Below are 19,503 nucleotides of genomic sequence, written 5' to 3' on the forward strand. Positions count from 1 at the left end.
CATGTTGAGTGGTGTGGGACTCCCATAAGATACTGAGTGTGTTGTAGCAACTAGCTCATGAGTGTCATGTCAGTTGTGCTATTAATTTTCTCACGTGGCTTTATAATGTTGACATTGGTTGAAGAGTCTCAGTGTCACTGGGACCCAGGGTCGCTTCCTCCAGTTTTAAACCCCTTTTCATCTGACCTTGAGGACTTGTGCATGGATTTCACAGATGTTGGTCAGCTCGAGTACCTCTCTGATGTGGACCTTGTAGCAACTAGCTCATGAGTGTCATGTCAGTTGTGCTATTAATTTTCTCACGTGGCTTTATAATGTTGACATTGGTTGAAGAGTCTCAGTGTCACTGGGACCCAGGGTCGCTTCCTCCAGTTTTAAACCCCTTTTCATCTGACCTTGAGGACTTGTGCATGGATTTCACAGATGTTGGTCAGCTCGAGTACCTCTCTGATGTGGACCATAGTTCATTTGCGAGCCTCAACAGTTGGACTGGGACAGGCTATTCAGGCAAGGGAGGCATCAACACCGAGCCTGATCACATCTTCGCCTGAGCCTGATCACATCCTCACCCGCTAAGTGACACCACTTCCATCAGGGGCAGAATTTTACGTTCTGCGGTCAGGTACGCGCCCAAACTAAATGGGCATAAAATCCTGTGAGATGACGTTGGGCGAGCGTCCCGATGTCATCACGCAAGTGCATGACGTTTCGCTCAGCGGGGCGCGCGCGGCAGCCGGAAGAGCGCCCGTCGACAATTATGCAGGCAATTAAGCCCATTAACGGCGCAATTTTAAGCGATTTTTTGCGGCCTGTCCAACCTTACGGTTGGCGGACGGCGAATCAGCCAGGCGGCCTTTACCTTTTTGCTGAAACCTCATCCAAGGGCGGGATGAAATCTCCATTAGGATATGAAATAAAAGGGAATACCTGGGGACAGCATTTTTATGAGGTGTGCTTTCAGATGCTTGATTGTGCTGCATGGACATTTTTCACAGCATTTTTGTGCTTTCTGTTATCCTGTGGAGGTCTGCAGCTCCCTGGGGCAGCCATCTGCCTTTGGGGAGCTCAGTGGAAGCGCTAATCTGCACCCACGTTGACATCAGTGCCCGCTCTCTTCCTGCCCCCACCCCAGCAGCGCTGATCTTTTCAGTGTGTGTTTCATGCTGACCGGCTGTTAATTGGTCAGCCAACATGAAATCGTGGTCGGGGCCAATCGCGATCGAGGGCCCATTTCCCAACCGCTCTTGGGAGTGCCAATCACGCACGCCCGACGAGCAGAAAATTCAGGCCCAGGAGCCATTCAATGTTGATCAGGTATGCAAATCCTGGATTAATCCCCTGCACACCACCTATTCCACCCTTACCACAACCCTAGACTATAAGCCATGAGCCCAATTACCTCCTGACTCCACAAAGCCCATCCACCATCTACAAGGCACAAGTCAGGAGTGTGCTGGAATACTCTCCACTTGCCTGGATGTGTGCAGCTCCACCAGCACTCAAGAGATTGACCCCATTCAGAAAAAGCAGCCTTCTTGATTGGCACCCAATCCAACATGTCAAATATCCACTCTTTCCACCACCAACGTACAGTGGCAGCAGGGTGCACTATCTACAGGGTGCACTATCTACAAGATGCACAGCAGCAACTCACCAAGGCTCCTTCAACAGCACCTTCCAAACCTGTGACTTCTACCACCCAGAAGGACAAAGGCAGCAGGCACATAGGAACACCACCGCCTGCAAGCTCCCCTCCAAGCCACAAACCATGCTAATTTGGGAATATATCGTTGTTCCTTCACTGTCACTGGGCCAAATTCCTGGAACTCCTTACATTGCCTAACAGCTCTGTGAGAAGTACCTTCACCACATGGATTGCAGTGGTTCAAGAAGACAACTCACCACTACCTTCTCAACACCAGCTTCTCGAGTGCAACTGGTGATGGGCAATAAATGCTGGCCTTGCCAGTGATGCCCATGTACTAAGAATGACTTTTTAAAAAAATTGTACAATTTTTATGTTCCTTCTCCTGTCAGGAAGATATAATAATTCTCATAATGTTATTGGAATGTATTGTAAAATAGTGGTATCTATGTCTGTATTTGTGTGTGTGTGTGAGAGAGAGAGAGACTTAATTAGATTAAAGGCAGTTGGTCTGAAGGTTTTGATGTAAACGTGCGGGAAGTTTAGAATGTAAGGTGTAAAAGGACATTTGCATTTTGAAATAAACCAGACCAGATTGTTTTCAAAGGAGGGGTGAAATGTGTCACCTAGCATGTTTATTTTTCCCTAAGATTACTGGTAAAACTTAGTGCTATGAGAGAATTTTATTATCAGAAAGATAAAGTCCAAAGACACAGTGAAACAATGGGAATTTGCATTCAATGGGGGAAAATATGTATAAAGGAGCGAAGGCTGTGTGCAAGGTAGGCAAGTGTGAAAAGCCTTCAACATCTATGCCTCAAGCTGCTGTTTTCAAAGAACTGAAGTTAAGAAAACTCACTTTGAATTTGACTGGTTCAGGTTATTGTGTGTCACCTTGCCTGGGTCTTTTAAAATCTATGGACAGAATTTTTCCCCCCGTTGGGTGGGGGGGGTGTTTAGGAATGGGTAAGTGGAGGCGTGCCTCTGATCGGCACCCTCAATTGGGGGCGTGCCGCCAATTTAGGCCCGCCCAGCGTGATGTCCGCAAGGAAGCGCTATGTGCTCCCTGTGTGTGTGGCGGGGGGGGGGGGGATTCCCTGAGCTGAGAGCGCACTCATCTCCCTGAGGCTAAGTGCTGCCTCAGGGAGATCTGCTCCATATGAAAAGATTTTAAAAACAGAAGAAATAAATTTCCCTGACATGTCCCCTCATGTGACACTGTCACATGAGTTGGACATGTCCATCACTTTTATTGAACCTACATGAAACCTCATCCCGCCCGTGGATGAGGTTTCATGGTTTTTCTTAAGCCCGCCAGGGCTCCTGGCCTGCCCACCAACATTAAGGTTGGACGGGCATGTCCAAGGAGGACGAGGCAACCATGGCTGACAAGGGAAGTCAGGGACAGCATAAAAGCTAAAGAGAAAGCATACAATGCGGTGAAGAGCAGTGGGAAACCAGGTAATTGGGAAGCCTACAAAGACCAACAAAGGACAACTAAAAAACAAATAAGGAGGGAGAAGATTAACTATGAGGGTAAACTAGCCATTAATATAAAAGAAGATTGCAAGAGATTTTTTAGATATATAAAGGGTAAGAGAGAGGCAAAAGTGGACATTGGGCTGCTGGAAAATGACACTGGATAAGTAGTAGTGGGGAACAAAGAAATGGCGGAGGAACTGAATAGGTACTTTGCGTCAGTCTTCACAGTGGAAGACACGAGTAACATCCCCAAAGTTCAAGAGAGTCGGTGGGTGGGGGGGCAGAGGTAAGTATGGTGGCCATTACCATGGAGAAGGTGCTAGGAAAACTGAAAGGTCTGAAGGTGGATAAATCACTTGGACCAGATGGATTACACCACAGAGTTCTGAAGGAGATAGCTGAAGAGATAATGGAGGCGTTATTGATGATCTTTCAGGAATCACTGGAGTCAGGGAGGGTCCCAGAGGACTAGAAAATCGCTAATATATCCCCCCTGTTTAAGAAGGGACTGAGGCTAAAGACGGGAAATTACAGGCCGATTAGCCTGACCTTGGTCGTTGGTAAGATCTTAGAGTCCATTATTAAGGATGAGATTTCAGAATACTTGGAAGTGAATGGTAAAATAGGGCAAAGTCAGCATGGTTTTATCAAGGGGAGGTCATGCCTGACAAATCTGTTAGAATTCTTTGAGGAGGTAACGAGTAAGTTAGACAAAGGAGAGCCAATGGATGTTATCTACTTGGACTTCCAGAAGGCCTTTGACAAGGTGCCGCACAGGAGGCTCAGTAAGATAAGAGCCCATGGTGTTAGAGGCAAGGTACCAGCATGGATAGAAGATTGGATGTCTGGTAGGAGGCAGAGAGTGGGGATAAGGGGGTCCTTCTCAGGATGGCGGTCGGTGACTAGTGGAGTTCCGCAGGGGTCAGTGTTGGGACCACAACTTTTTACTTTATACATTAATGATCTAGATGAAGGAACTGAGAGCATCCTGGCTAAGTTTGCAGATGATACAAAGATAGGTGGAGGGACAGGTAGTATTCAGGAGGCGGGGAGGCTGCAGAAGGATTTGGACAGGTTAGGAGAATGGGCAAAGAAGTGGCAGATGGAATACAACGTGGGGAAGTGTGAGGTCATGCACTTTGGTTGGAAGAATAGAGACATAGGCTATTTTCTAAATGGGGAGAGAATTCAGAAATCTGGAGTGCAAAGGGACTTGGGGGTCCTAGTCTAGGATTCTCTTAAGGTTAACTTGCAGGTTGAGTCGGTAGTTAGGAAGGCAAATGCAATGTTGGCATTTATTTCGAGAGGACTAGAATATAAAAGCAGGGATGTGTTGCTGAGGCTTTATAAGGCTCTGATCAAGCTACATTTAGAATATTGTGAGCAATTTTGGGCCCTGTATCTGAGGAAGGATGTGCTGGCCCTGGAGAGGGTCCAGAGGAGGTTCACGAGAACGATCCCAGGAATGAAAGGCTTAACATATGAGGAATGTTTGAGGACTCTGGGTCTATACTCGATGGAGTTTAGAAGGATGAGGGGGGATCTGGTTGAAACTTACAGAATACTGAAAGGCCTGGATAGAGTGGACGTGGGGAAGATGTTTCCATTAGTAGGAGGGACTAGGACCCGAGGACACAGCCTCAAAGTAAAGGGAAGACTTTTTAGAACAGAGATGAGGAGAAACTTCTTTAGCCAGAGAGTGGTGAATCTATGGAATTCATTGCCACAGAAGGCTGTGGAGGCCAGGTCATTGAGTGTATTTAAGATCGAGATAGATAGGTTCTTGATTGGTAAGGGGATCAAAGGTTACGGGGAGAAGGTGGGAGAATGGGGTTGAGAAACTTATCAGCCATGATTGAATGGCGGAGCAGACTCAATGAGCCGAATGGCCTAATTTCTGCTCCTATGTCTTATGGTCTTATGGCCATTGACAGGTCAGCGGGCGCACAGCTGATTCTGCTGAGCCTCCGCCGACCTGAAAATTGAAATGAGGCAGGGTGATGTTGGGAGTTCCGCCCGACATCATCCTGCGTCATTTTACACGTCAGCGAGCAGGCCCCACCCCCCACTTGCCAATCGGGAAATCCTGGCCTATGTGTCTTACATAGAAACATAGAAACTAGGAGCAGGAGTAGGCCATTCGACCCTTCGAGCCTGCTTCGTCATTCATTATGATTATGGCTGATCATCCAACTCAATAGCCTGCTCCTGCTTTCTCCCCATACCTTTTGATTCCTTTCACCCCAAGAGCTATATCTAACTCCTTCTTGAAAGCATACCATGTTTTGGTCTCAACTACTTTCTGTGGTAACGAATTCCACAGGCTCACCACTCTCTGGGTGAAGAAATTTTTCCTCCCCTTAGTCCTAAATGGTCTACCCTGTATCCTCAGACTGTGACCCCTGGTTCTGGACTCCCCCACCATCGGGAACATCCTTCCTACATCTACCCTGTCTAGTCCTGTTAGAATTTTATAGGTTTCTATGAAATCCCCCCTCATTCTTCTGAACTTCAGTGAATATAATCCTAATCGACTCAATCTCTCCTCATATGTCAGTCCCACCATCCCAGGAATCAGTCAGGTAAACCTTCGCTGCACTCCCTTTATAGCAAGTACATCCTTCCTCAGAAAAGGAGAACAAAACTCACACAACATTCCAGGTGTGGTCTCACCAAGGCCCTGTACAACTGCAGCAAGACATCCCTGTTCCTCTAGTTGAAGGCCAACATACCATTTACCTTCTTTATCGCCTGCTGCACCTGCATGCTTACCTTCAGCGACTGGTGTACAAGTACAAAGACACCCAGGTCTGTTGCCTTAATGAAAGTGTAACTGGGAGTCAGATTAAGTAGGAGATTTAGAAGTTATCACAGTAGTAATTTATAGATCCATGAATGTATTTAAAATCATTTCTCTTATCAATAAATGTTTAATCTAGTTTTATAAAAACCTATAAGACTGGGTGGTCTTATTACTACTGAATTCTAGGCACGCATCTCGAAATTTATACAAATTGCAAAACAAGTTGTTGCAGTTGTTTCAAGTTTCCCTTTGGGATTTGAAGAACTCAGCATTTACCATTAGCTATGCCATAACATCTCCAAGGAATGTTTCAGTCAGTGTTCCCTATTTCCCAGTCTCATCTAAATATCTGTTAGTTTCTTAAGGAATGAAATAGAATCAAATATTGTCTGCATTAAATGTTTGAGTTAGAACCTCATAAAGTTTAGCAAAAAAATTAGGATATGAAGGACAGCCTGAAGTTTAACCCATGCCCCCAACTGCAACCTATGGAATCATACTCATTTTTTCCCGGATAGAATAAACTAGAAGTTCTCCACTGTCTCGCATGCCAGAGGTTGCTATGGAAACAAACACTTCAAGAAATGACCATTATTAGTAAAATCCTTTTTAAGAACGGGCAAATCATTGGTGTCAATTTTAATTCTTACTTTCCAACTGTTTAACATTTGATGCTGGACAATGACTTTTTTGACCTCACTGCGCCTGAGTGAATTTTGTGAATGTGGGCATAAAAGGTCAAGTCCACTGCCAGGAAGCAGTGTCAAGTGACCTGAACTCAGCCATGGCTCAGTGGGTAGTGCTCTCACCTGTAAGTGCAAAGGTCAAGCGTTCAACTCCCGCTCCAGCAATTTCAGCGGATAGAGCAGTGCAGTACCAAGGGATTACAGCACTGCTGAAGGTTCTGTCTTTCAGATGAGACGAAAAGCTGAAGCCCAGTCTGCTCTCTCAGCTGGAAGGAAAAAGATCCCCAACAATATTTCAAAGAAGAGCAGGGGAATTCTCCCTGGTGTCCCGGGCCAACATTCATCCTTCAAACAATAGCACTGAAATAGGTGATCTGGTCATTTTAACATTGCTGTTTACAGGAGTTTACAGTGTTGCGTTTCCTACATTACAATAGTGACTGTTCTTAGTTGGTTGTAAAGGCTTTGAGACATCCCGAGGTTGTGAAAGGTGCTATATAAATGCAAAACCTTCTCCTTCATTACCACTGGACTAGGAAAACTCAACTTTCCCAGGTGATTTTAACATGATGTTTGAAATTTCACTTTGGATCTTTTTTAATGGAGAGCATGGCAGGACTTGACTCTCCTCTGACTCTCAAATGTAACTGGATGTAGAAACACCCATGCATAGAGCCTCATTCTCTCTGATCAGCCAATATAACTGTGGTCTGTCATCTCTATTTTCTCCCAGGAGGTATTATACTGGAATTAAAGATTGAAGCTGCCATGTGTGCTGCCCATAGGTTGCACTGCAACTTCTTTACCAGCTCCTTCCAAACCTGCCACCTCCACTACCTAGAAGGACAAGGGCAGCATACGCACAGGAAAACCAGCAGGTCCAAGCTCCCCTTCATGTCACATGACCATCTTGACTTGTTCTTTTATCACCATACTGTCATCGTTGCTTTGACAAAATTCTGGAAACCCCTTCCTAACAGCACTCTGGTTGTACCTACACCATGCAGACAGCAGCGGCTGAAGAACACAGGCTTACAGGTTAGGAGTTAAACACCAAAATAGACTAGATTGGATTCAATATATTGTTGTAATTATATGCAATTCAATCTAAAAATATACCACCTGAAGATTGCAAGTTACAATTCATATCAACCTCTGGGTGACACCATGGTTACAGAGCAGGCCCCCACTTAATCTGCAAGTTACTAAGAGTGAAACTGATGCATGAAACAGAAACTTCATTTACTGCTTGGATTACAGAATCACAGAATGGTTACAGCACAGAAGGAGGCCATTTGGTCCATTGTGTCTGTGTCAGCTCTCTCCAAAAGCAAATTAGCCCATCCCACTCCCCAGCTCTTTCCCTGTATACCTGCATTGTCTTTTTTTCTCTTCAATTGTTTACCCAATTATCTTTTCAAAGTTAGGATTGAATCTGCCACCACCACACTACAGATCCTAACCACTCACTGCTTAAAAAGATCTTTTCTCATGTCACCATTGGTTTATTTGTCAGTCATTGGTGTCCTCTTTCCTTGACACTTCTGCCAACAGCAACAATTTCTTTCTGTCTACACCATCCAGACTCCTAACAATTTGTATGCGTTTGTCAAAGCTCTTCTCACAAATAGCAAATTCTTGATCTTATAATGTTCTGGTGCCAGTATATGGCACTGTTGGACTTTGAATGCAAGTATTTTCATAAAGAATATTATGAAGGTGTAGACATACTGCCCATTAAGGGCGGAAGATTCAAAGCTAATTTCGTAGATCTCCTGTTATTTTCACTGAGGTAACGAATTGCAAAATTAAACAAACAATATAATGGTCAGTAAGGTTTGCAATATTTGTGTACAAATATTGAATTGCTTTACACTACTTTCTTCTGTCTTCTATGGTAAGACACTTTCACAAGTTTCCTTTCAAATGTAATTTTGCAAACAGTAAATTCTAGGCACCAAGTCCCATTGAACTAACATATCTATGCTTGCTGACCTGGCTCCTGGTTAATAAAAGCCTTGATTTTAAAATCCTCATCCTTGTTATCATATTTCTCCATGGCCAACCTCCCACAGGCCCACAACCCTCCAAAAATCTTTGCGCTCATCTAATTCTGGCCTCTTGACCAACCGCGATTTTAACTGCTCCACCATTGGTAGCCAAGCTTTCAGCTGTTAGGGCCTAAGCTCTGGAATTCCTTCCTTAAACCTCTCCACCTCCCTTTCCTCATTAAAATCTGCATCTTGGATCAAGCTTTTGGTCATTTCTGCCTTAATATCTTCTTAAGTGGCTCAGTGCCGGATGTTATTAATAATGCCCCTGTGAAATGCTTTGGGACTATTTATTATATTAAAGGTGCTATATAAATGCACGTGGTTGTTGTAGGCTATATAGTTCTGATGTATATAGAAAATATAAGGTCAAAGGCCACCAAGACCATTAGACCTGATCCATACACAAAATATCTTCGAATCTCCTCTACTCATGGACAGTCACCCACTTTTTCTAGAATGTTCATTCTTGCGGTGAGGCCAGCATTTATTGGCCATCCCTAATTGCCCTTGAGAAGGTGGTGCTGAGATGCCTTTTGAACTGCTGCAGTCCACATGGTGTAGGTACATCCACAGTGGTGTTAGGGATGGAGTTCCAGGATTTTGATCCAATGACAGTGAAGGAATAGCAATAACTTTCCAAGGCAGGATGGCATGTGACTTGGAGGGGAACTTGCAGATGGTGGTGTTCCCATGTGCCTGCTGCCCTTGTCCTTCAAGATGGTAGAGGTTGTACGTTTGGGAACTTGCGTAACTTACTTATGGAGCTGAACAGCCACCAGTCACACTAAAGAGAGCTGTAATCAAGTGAAATGCTGCATGATCTTACATTTTAACAAAGGAAATATCAGTCCACATACTGAGAAGAGTCTGTGTTGCTTTACCTCGATATGTTATGCTTTAAAAATTCCAGTTTAGGAGCAGAAACTGCATAATTGGTAACTGTTTCTTCAGAACAAGTTATTCTCAGTTAGTTAGTTGCTCAGTGATCCCAACATGAGAATTGTACATGAGAATCTAGGGGAAGAATGATTCCAAAAGGAAAGAAATGTAAGGAAGTGTAAGTGTAAGGAGATAATATATTGGCAAGGATAGAGGATTGGTTAGCTAACAGGAAGCAGAGAGTAGGGGTAAATGGGTATTTTTCAGGTTGGCAAGATGTGACGAGCAGAGTGCCACAGGGATCAGCACAGGGGCCTCAACTATTTACAATCTACATCAATGACTTGGATGGAGGGACTGAATGAATGGTTGCTAAATTTGCTGATGACAAAAAGACAGGTGGGAAAGTAGGTTGTGAAGAGGACATAAGGAGGTTGCAAAGGGACATGTATGGGTTAAGTGAATGGGCAAAAAATTGGCAGATGGAGTGTAATGTGGGAAAATGTGAATTTGTCCACTTTGGCAAGAAGAATAGAAAAGCAGAATATTAATTAAATGGCAAGAGATTGCAGAACTCTGACATACAGAGGGATCTGGGTGTCCTGAATCAGGAAAAGTTAATATGCAAGTGCAGCAAGTGATTAGGAAGGAAAATGGAATGTTGTCCCTTATTGCAAGGGGAATAGGATATAAGCATGAGGATGTTTTGCTACAGCTGTATAGGGCATTGGTGAGACCACATCTAGAGTACTGTGTACAGTTTTGGTCTCCTTATTTAAGAAATGATATAATGCATTAGAAGCAGTTCAGAGAAGCTTCACTTGACTGATACCTGGCATGGAGGGAGGGCGTTTATCTTATGAGGAAAGGTTGGACAGGCTGGGCCTGTATCCATTGGACTCTAGAAGAGTGAGAGGTGATCTTATTGAAATGTATAAGATCCTGAGGGGATTTGACAGGGTGGATGCTAAAAGGATGTTTCCCCTAATGGGAGAGACTAGAACTAGGAAACCCAGTTTAAAAATAAGGGTCTCCCCATGTAAGATGGAGATAAGAAGATTTTTTTTCTCTCAGAGGGTCATGAGTCTTTTGAACTCTCTTCCCCTGTGAACGGTGGAGTCGGGGTCATTGAATATTTTTAAGGTAGAGGTAGATAGATTCTTGACTAACAAGGGGGTCAAAGGATATCAGGGGTACCGGGAATGTGAATTTGAAGCCACAATCAGATCAATCATGATCTTATTGAATGATGGAGCAGGCTCGAGGGGCTGAATGGCCTGTTCCTGCTCCTAATTGGTATGTTTGTATGTTTGGATGTAATTGCGATTTGAACAATTCTTTGAGGTAAATGTTCATCTTAAGTGCTACCAGCCCAGGATTTTATACACCATGAACACAGGCTCTTGGCCAGTTAACAGGCCAATGGTCTCCTTTATTGTGACAGCTATCAATGTTACTGTCCTACTGCATCAACGGGTCACCACTTGGAAAACCGGTAGGTCTCGATGGCAACACTACAGTTAACGCTAATGGAGTGGTGCCTCTTTACTGGGGATTTTACACAATAATTATAATCATAGCAATATCAATATCATCGAATCATATAGCACAGCAGATCATCATTGTGTCTGTGCTGACTTTTGAAAGAACTTCCAATATGTCCCACTCCTCTGCTTTGTTTCCTTAGCCCTGCACATCTTTTCTTTCCATGTATATATCCAATTTCCTTTTGAAAATTACCATTGAATCTGTACCCAACACCCTTTCAGGAGTTGAATTGTATATCATAACAACTCGGGAGTTCAAAAAAAAACTCTCCTCATCCCCCCTCTGGTTCTTTTGCCAATTAACTTAAATTGTGTCCGCTGTTTACTAATCCGTCTGCTAATGGAGACAGTTTTTCCTTATTTACTGAATCAGAAAAACTTCATAAATTTTCCTAACACTATGGCTTAACAATTCTGATGCAACAACAGCGCACAAAACCTCTTTGGCAGCACTGGATCATTTCACTCATCCCAGCTTCTACTAAAGACTGCTTTAGTGTACAAAAACCATATTTAAGTACAACGCTTTCCATTTGCAGCTTAGGCTAAAATGATAACAGATTAATTTAACGTTGTTTTATATCGTACTGCATTTGTACTTGAAAACTTACTTACAAATTTCAACTGTTCCATCCGACACGAGTATGTGAAATGTTGCTTCCTTCATTTGCCCCCTTGGGGGGGCGGGGGGGTGTGGGGGGTGGGTGTGCGGGAAACTGAACACCAACCTCCTCACAAATTCCCTCTGCATTTTCCAGTACCGCTGCTTGCATTTCCTTCTCTCCCTCTGGCTGGAGATGGTTTTAACATGTGGTTTCAACACTGAGCACTTCTGTGCGTGGAATAACTTGTGAGGCAATTGGAACATAAAAAAACCCATTGGCTTGCATGCATTTGATAATCAAATTGCAACCCAAGATGAAGAGAACATAAATGTGTAGAGTTGAAATTCAGAAGATAATCTTCATCAATTATTTTGCATATGTTACTTTCTTTCAAAGATGAAAAATGGTGCTCTGAGCCACCTGATTACCAGGGAAAACTCAGTAAGCCACATTGACAAGTCTGCAGCAAAACTGCTTGTGGAGTGCATGTCCATGAAAATAAAGAGGAAGTGTTCAAAATAGAATTGTATTGGTTCTAAAAATAAGACAGAGGGGGTTTTCATTTAGGAACATAGGACTTAGGAGCAGGAGCGGGCCATTCAGCTCTTCGAGCCTGCTCTGCCGTTCAATAAGATCATAAGAACAGAAGAAATAGGAGCAGAAGTAGGCCATTTGGCCCCTCAAGCCTGCCCCACCATTCTATAAGATCATGGCTGATCTGCCCCCGGCCTCAAATCCTCTTTCGTGCCAGCTCCTCATAGCTCTCAACTCCCCGATATTTCAAAAATCTACCTACATCCTCTTTAAATATTTTCAGCGACCTAGCCTCCACAACTCTCTGAGGTAGAGAATTCCAGACATTCGCTACCCTCTGAGAGAAGAAATTCCTTTGCATCTCAGTTTTAAATGAGTGCCCCCTTATTCTGCAACTATGTCCCCTAATTCGAGACTCCACCACTAGTGGAAACATCTTCTCAACATCTACCCTGTCAAGCCCCCTCAGAATCTTGTACATTTCAATAAGATCACCCCTCATTCTTCAAACTCTAATGAATAAAGGCATAATCTGTTTAGCCGTTCTTGATAAGTCAACCCCTTCATCCCAGGAATCAGCCTAGTGAATCTCTTTTGAACTGCCTCCAATGCTGGTATATCCTTTTTAAAATATGGGGACCAAAACTGTACACAGTACTCCAGGTGCGGCCTTACCAACAGCCTGTACAGTTGTACCAAGACTTCCCTATTTTTAAACTCCCACCCCCTAGCAATACGGGCCAAAATTCCATTTGCCTTCATAATTACTTGCTGCACCTACATGCTAACGTTTTGCGTTTCACGCACAAGAACACCCAGATCCATCTGTGCTGCACTTTTTTGGAGTCTCTCTCCATTTAAATAATAGCCTGCCTTTTGATTCTTCCTACCAAAGTGCATGATCTCACACTTGCCTACGTGGCTAATCTGGTTGTGGTCTGAACTCTACTTTTCTGTTTCCCACCACCATCCCCATCTCCTCCACCTCCCGCCCCCCTCATCATAACCCTTGACTCTCTGTCTAACTCTGACTTGAATAAATTCAATGACCCAGCCTTCAGTGTTTTCTGGGGAGCATAATTCCACATACTGACGACACCCTGAGAGAAAAAAAATTCTCCTCATCTCCATCTTAAAAGGAATACCTCTTAATTCTTAAACTGTGTCCCATAGTTCTAGAGTCCTCCACAAGTGGAAACATCCTCCCTGTATTTCATCAATCAAGTCCCATCAGGATCTTATATGTTTCAGTTAGATATGCACAATAGAATGCTTCTCGCTCCCAAATTAAAGCATGTCACTCACCTTTGCTAGTGAAGTTGCATTAGGAAGAGTGTCAATCGTGACCCTCTCAGTCAGAGGGTTGCCAGTTTATTGCCCCACTGCAGAGACTTGAGCACTAGGCCATCTCTCCAATGTGGTACTGAGGGTGTGCTGCATTGTCAAAGGGGCTGTCTTTCAGATGACCTGTGCCCTCTGAGCTGGATATAAAAGATCCAATGACACTATTCAAAATGGAGCAGGGGAGCCTTCCCTAATGTCCTGGCCACTATTTAATCCTCAACCAGCATCATTAAAACAGATTAGCTGGACATTTATCTCACTGCTGTTTGTGGGACCTTGCTGGGCATAAATTTGATGCTATGTTTTCCTATATTACAACAGTGACTACACTTCAAAAAATGTACATCTTTGGTTGTAAGTCACCTTTGGATATACTGAGGCCATGGAAGGTATTGTATAGATTCAGATTTTTTCTTTCCACTCTCCAGGGCTGCATGTTAATGCTTTGGTGGTAGCCAGTCTCAGTATGTAGTACTCTCAATTCTGCTTATGCCTTCAAGCTCCACTTACGTTTGCCTTCCTGCAAGTGCATTCTATCACTCGGTGCTTTTATGTTGCATTGGTTTCCAGAGAATACTCCAAAAGTCTGCACCTCTGACAGCGCAGCACTCTATCAGCACTGCACCATGAGCCTTCCACTGCTTTTAAGTTTAAGCCATGGCTCAGTGGCTCGGTGCTAAGACTTTGGCAAGGGCTAAGGTTGTGGAAAGTGCTTTTTAATTGCAAATCTTTCTTTTCTTTATACTGTGTTACAATAACTGCAGTATTAGGGTTTGAAAGGGTTAATGTAAATAGCACCTCCCATAATGATGATGTAAGAGAACACATGACTAGGAAAGACAGGGGAGACTGTTCATGGCTTCAGCAGTGTAACACCAAGGGGAGGATTTTTCCCTTCTTGGACAAGCTCACTGGGGGCGATCGGGAAGCTGACCACAGTCCATGGGCCAATTAAGGCTCACCCAGCGTGAAATGTGCGCGGCAGCGCTGCCTCTGTGGTGGGAGGTGGGGGGAGAAGCAGGGGTGGGGGGAGGGTGGAGAGGGCAAGAGGTAAATTTTAAAGAGTGTCTTAAAAGAGGAAAGTGAGGTGGAGAGGTATAGGGAGGACAATTCAGAATTTAAAGCCTAGACAACTGAAAGCACGGTCACCAATAGGGATGCTCGAGAAGCTAGAATAAAATGAGTGCAGAATTCTCAGAAGGTTGTGGGGCTGGAGAAGATCATAGGAGGAGTAAGACTATGGAGTGATTTGAAAACAAAGATGAGAATTTTAAAATCGAGATGTTCTTTTGACCAGGCCTACGTAGGTCAGTGAGCACAGAGGACACAGCTGAATGGGACTTGGTATGAGTTAGGACATGGGGAACAGAATTTTGGATGGCAAGTTTACAAAGGGTAGAATGTGGGAGACCAGCCATGAATGCTTTGCAATAATCAAGTCCAGAGGTAACAAAGGCATGACTAAGGGTTTCAGCAGCCGATGAGCTGAAGCAGGAGGGATTCAAACATAGAGTTCTGCTAAAGAAAGGCATAGATTTGGGAGGCGACAATATATTCAAGGGCTTTGTAGAAGAAAGGGAGGTTGAGATGGGGCAATAGGCAGCTAGGACAAATGGAATCAAGGGTTAGTTTTTTTGTGGTTGATGACAGCAGATTTAAAGGAGTGAGGGACAACACTGGAAGAGAGAACCATTAGCAACATCAGCTGATATGGGCATCAGGAAGGAACGTTGGGTGGTCAGCTGTTTAGTGTGAATATGGTTGAGAGAAGAGCAGGTGGGTCTCATGATCTCAAAGAGGGCATGAGGGGAGATAGGAGAGAAATTAGAGAAAGATGCAAGTTCAGGACTAGGGGAGGGAGGGATCTTTAGAGGAAGTTTGACCCAATGAGCTAGTGCAAGGGAGGCAGTTGATTAAATGGTCTCAATCTTAGTGACAAAGAGTCCATGAGCTCGTCGCACATATTGTTGGTGGTGAGGGCGGAGGAGACGGGAGAAAGGTTTTAGGAGACGATGAGGGATGATGGGTTTCCAAAGCTGGTGGTGGTACAAGGCCAAAACATGGCTAAGATCCCTCATCAATACCTCATAATAATGTCCCAACTGCAGTTTTCAGGTGTGATCTTTAAAGATGATCCCTTAAAGTGGTCATAATTACTTCTCCCTGTAAGATTGAGCCTCAAGGATCATCCATCAGATGAAATTCAGCAATCCACGTCACAGCATGGCATAGGAACCATTCAGATCCTCAAGCTTGTGCCACCATTCAATTACATCCTGGTGATCTGTATCTTGCTTAGATACAAAGTGGATATCACACAATTTTCTACACTAAACTTCATCTGTCATCATTTTGCCCACTTGCTTAATCTATTGATGTCCCTTTGCATCCTTCTACTCCCACCTACATTATTTGCTGTGCCACCTACATTAATGTTGTCAACAAACTTGGATAAAAGGCTCTCTATTCCTTCATCACGCTGTTAAAAGCGGTTGAGGAGTCTAGAAAGAGTAGACATAAGATTAAATGTAAAAGATTCAGAATAGAGAGCAACTCGGGATTTTTTTTTACACAGAGGGTTTTAAAGTTGTGAATGCATCACTGATGTAAATGTCAATATTTATAAATAGGATAGGTGGTTGAAGGAAACTGGCATATGAAGGTTGTAGAGATAAGCCAGGGAGCTACAGACCAGTGAGTCTCATGTCAGTGGTAGGGAAACTATTGGAGAAAATTCTGAAGTAGAGAATCTATCTCCACTTGGAGAGGCAAGGTTTGATCAGGGATAGTCAGCATGGCTTTGTCAGAGGGAAGTCATACCTAACAAATTTGATTAAATTTTTGAGGAGGTGACCAGGTGTGTAGATGAGGGTAGTGCAGTTGATGTAGTTTATATGGATTTCAGCAAAGCCTTTGACAAGGTCCCACATGGGAGACTTATAAAGAAGGCAAATGCACATGGGATACAGGGTAATTTGATAAGGTCGATTCAAAATTGGCTTAGTTGTAGGAGACAGAGGTTGATGACAGAAAGATGCTTTATTGACTGGAAGCCAGTGTCCAGTGGCATACCACAGGGATCTGTGCTGGGTCCTCTATTATTCGTCATTTATATAATGATCACACAAAGATGGCCATGTGGGGGGTAGGATTAGTAAGTTTGCGGATGACACAAAGATTGGCTGGGTGGGTAACAGTGAGGTTGACTGCCTTGGGCTACAGGAAGATATAGACGGGATGGTCAAATGGGCAGATAAGTGGCAGATGGAATTTAACCCTGAAAAGTGTGTGGTGACACACTTTAGAAGGAGTAATTTGACAAGGAAGTATTCAATAAATAGCATGACATTGGAAGTTCTGAGGAACAAAGGGACCTTGGCGTGTGTGTCCATAGATCTCTGAAGGCGGAGGGGCATGTTAGTGGGGTGGTGAAAAAGGCATATGGGACACTTGCCTTTATCAATCGAGGCATAGATTACAAAAGTAGGGAGGTCATGTTGGAGTTGTATAGAACCTTGGTGAGGTCACAGCTGGAGTACTGTGTGCAGTTCTGGTCACCACATTATAGGAAGGATGTGATTGCACTGGAGGAAGTGCAGAGGAGATTCACCAGGATGTTGCCTGGGATGAAACATTTAAGTTATGAAGAGAGGTTGGATAGACTTGGGTTGTTTTCATTAGAGCAGAGAAGACTGAGAGGCGACCTGATCGAGGTGTACAAGATTATGAGGGGCATGGACAGGGTGGATAGGGAGCAGCTGTACCCCTTAGTTGAAGGGTCAGTCACGAGGGGACACAAGTTCAAGGTGAGGGGCAGGAGGTTTGGGGGGTTGTGAGGAAAAACTTTTTTACCCAGAGGGTGGTGACGGTCTGGAATGCACTGCCTGGGAGGGTGGTGGAGGCGGGTTGCCTCACATCCTTTAAAAAGTACCTGGATGAGCACTTGGCATGTCATAACATTCAAGGTTATGGGCCAAGTGCTGGTAAATGGGATTAGTTAGGTAGGTCAGGTGTTTCTCATGTGTCGGTGCAGACTCGATGGGCCAAAGGGCCTCTTCTGCACTGTGTGATTCTGTGATATGAGATTAGGGTAACTGCTCATGTGAAGTACAACCACCAACAATGGGGACTGGGTGGGCTGAAAGGTCTTCTTCCTTGTTGTAATTTCCATTTCCAAGCAATCAATATTTTGTAGAAACTCTGGATCATACTTAATTTCCTTCCCTCTCTGATTTTACTGCTTTTGAAAAATTTCCCAGGTTTCCTGTAGGAATGCTCCTCTTGTAGATATACATTAGGTGTCCTTTAAGAAAGGAAATCTGCTGTCTTTACCCAGCCTGGTCCATTTGTGACTCAAGAACAGACCAACATCGCTAACTGCTAATGGCCCTCTGAGATGCCCTGGCAAGCCATGTAGTTGTATAAAACCCTTCACATTTCTGTCTGAAAGCTGCTGTCCAGGTAACAAAAATTCCATTAATCATATTTACACATAGTCGATGCAAAACAAATGATTTTATTATTTGGCAAAAAATAAGAAATGTGGACAGTGAATATGAATGTAAATCATTTACCAAGTACTATTTCCGAGATACTAAGCAGGTTTTGTATTAAAGAGAGAATCCCTGTCAGAACCTCATTTAGCGGCAATAGCATTATTAAGACCCCTTTAAAAATCAGCCTGCAGAGTGATGATTAACTTTAAAATTATTTTGGGCATTAACTTTGCTTCTTTTTGTTACTCAGAACGCATTGCTAAGATAGTAAAGAATAAACCTCAACTTGAATTACGTAACAATTTGTCTAATTCTGGTTCCAACAACTGGTTGATTGAGCCTGTAGAGTGAAAGGGCAAAGGATGATAACTAACTTTAGATCTCTTGAGTTACAAGGATAGAGTTACAAAATTTAGACTGGGGGTGTGGGGGTGGGGGATGGATATATGATTGAGGGTCTTAAAATTATGAAAGGTTTGGATATTGCAGATTTGATTAAGATATTCCAAATGAAGACTATAGGAATAGAGAGCATAAATAAGCAAAGAGCGTGGTTAGATCTTACTTTTTTTCCCCACTTAGATGATCTTAGAACTGATTACTGGTGGTTATGCTAATGTTCCTTAAAATGGACCTTATAATTTCCAGAGGGAAGAGGACACTGTTGACATTGAGCTGATCTGGAACGTTTGATTTAGTTCATTTTACATGGAAATGCATCATATGTAACCATAGTTTCCTGGAGCTTAATTGATGCCTTAGGCTGTCCGTTGTGAATCTCCCAGCATTTCCCCTGAAATTGATTAGACCTTTTTTTCCTCTCTGTTTCCTTGCTTCCTCTGGACATTGGATTACTAGTGATTGGTGAGAATGATGCATGAGTTCTGGTGAGCAGAGTGAGCAGTGGTGGGTCTAGGGATCTTCCCGTTGTTCTCATAACTGTGTATGTTCATGACATCTTCAGGATAATTGCTTTGGCTAAATGATCAAATCAAATAACACATGGGAGGTGAATTAGCAGAATCCACTGAAGTAAGTTCGCTAAGGGACATTGGTTTAATTACAGTACTTCAAATGGCACTGATCCCTCACCATGCAGCTCAGTAATTCCTGGTATCTGATGAAGTCATTGACAATCACCATTTCAACAAAAGTATTCAAGAAAACCTGAACAAATTTAAAAATGATATCAAAATTAATCCCAAGTCTTTAGAATTGATTTTTAAAAATTGGTCTCAACCGTGAGACTCACATTTTGAAAGTGGACTCAGTGGTGTGATCTATTCTTTAATTAACAAAGTAATATATGACAATTGTCATTTCAGTGAATGAAGCCCTTTCCATTGTCTGTTCTGTTAGTGTCACATGTCGGGGAGTTGGAGAAAAGCAAATATGGTACAATTCACAACCTGTAACAGAAGAGAGAAG

At 43.4% G+C, this 19,503-nt stretch overlaps 1 protein-coding gene across 1 annotated transcript in view; it reads right to left on the reverse strand.

Moving 5' to 3' along the window:
- Positions 1 to 19,349: 19,349 nt before the first annotated feature.
- Positions 19,350 to 19,503, reverse strand: part of mdh1b (malate dehydrogenase 1B, NAD (soluble)) — a 57,594-nt gene continuing 57,440 nt past the window's right edge. The window contains exon 10 of the mRNA XM_041201276.1: positions 19,350 to 19,484. The gene's annotated coding sequence lies outside the window, so the exon portion shown is untranslated. The remainder of the gene's footprint in view (positions 19,485 to 19,503) is intronic.

The sequence above is a fragment of the Carcharodon carcharias genome, chromosome 12, assembly GCF_017639515.1.
Source record: "Carcharodon carcharias isolate sCarCar2 chromosome 12, sCarCar2.pri, whole genome shotgun sequence".
NCBI lineage: Eukaryota > Metazoa > Chordata > Chondrichthyes > Lamniformes > Lamnidae > Carcharodon > Carcharodon carcharias.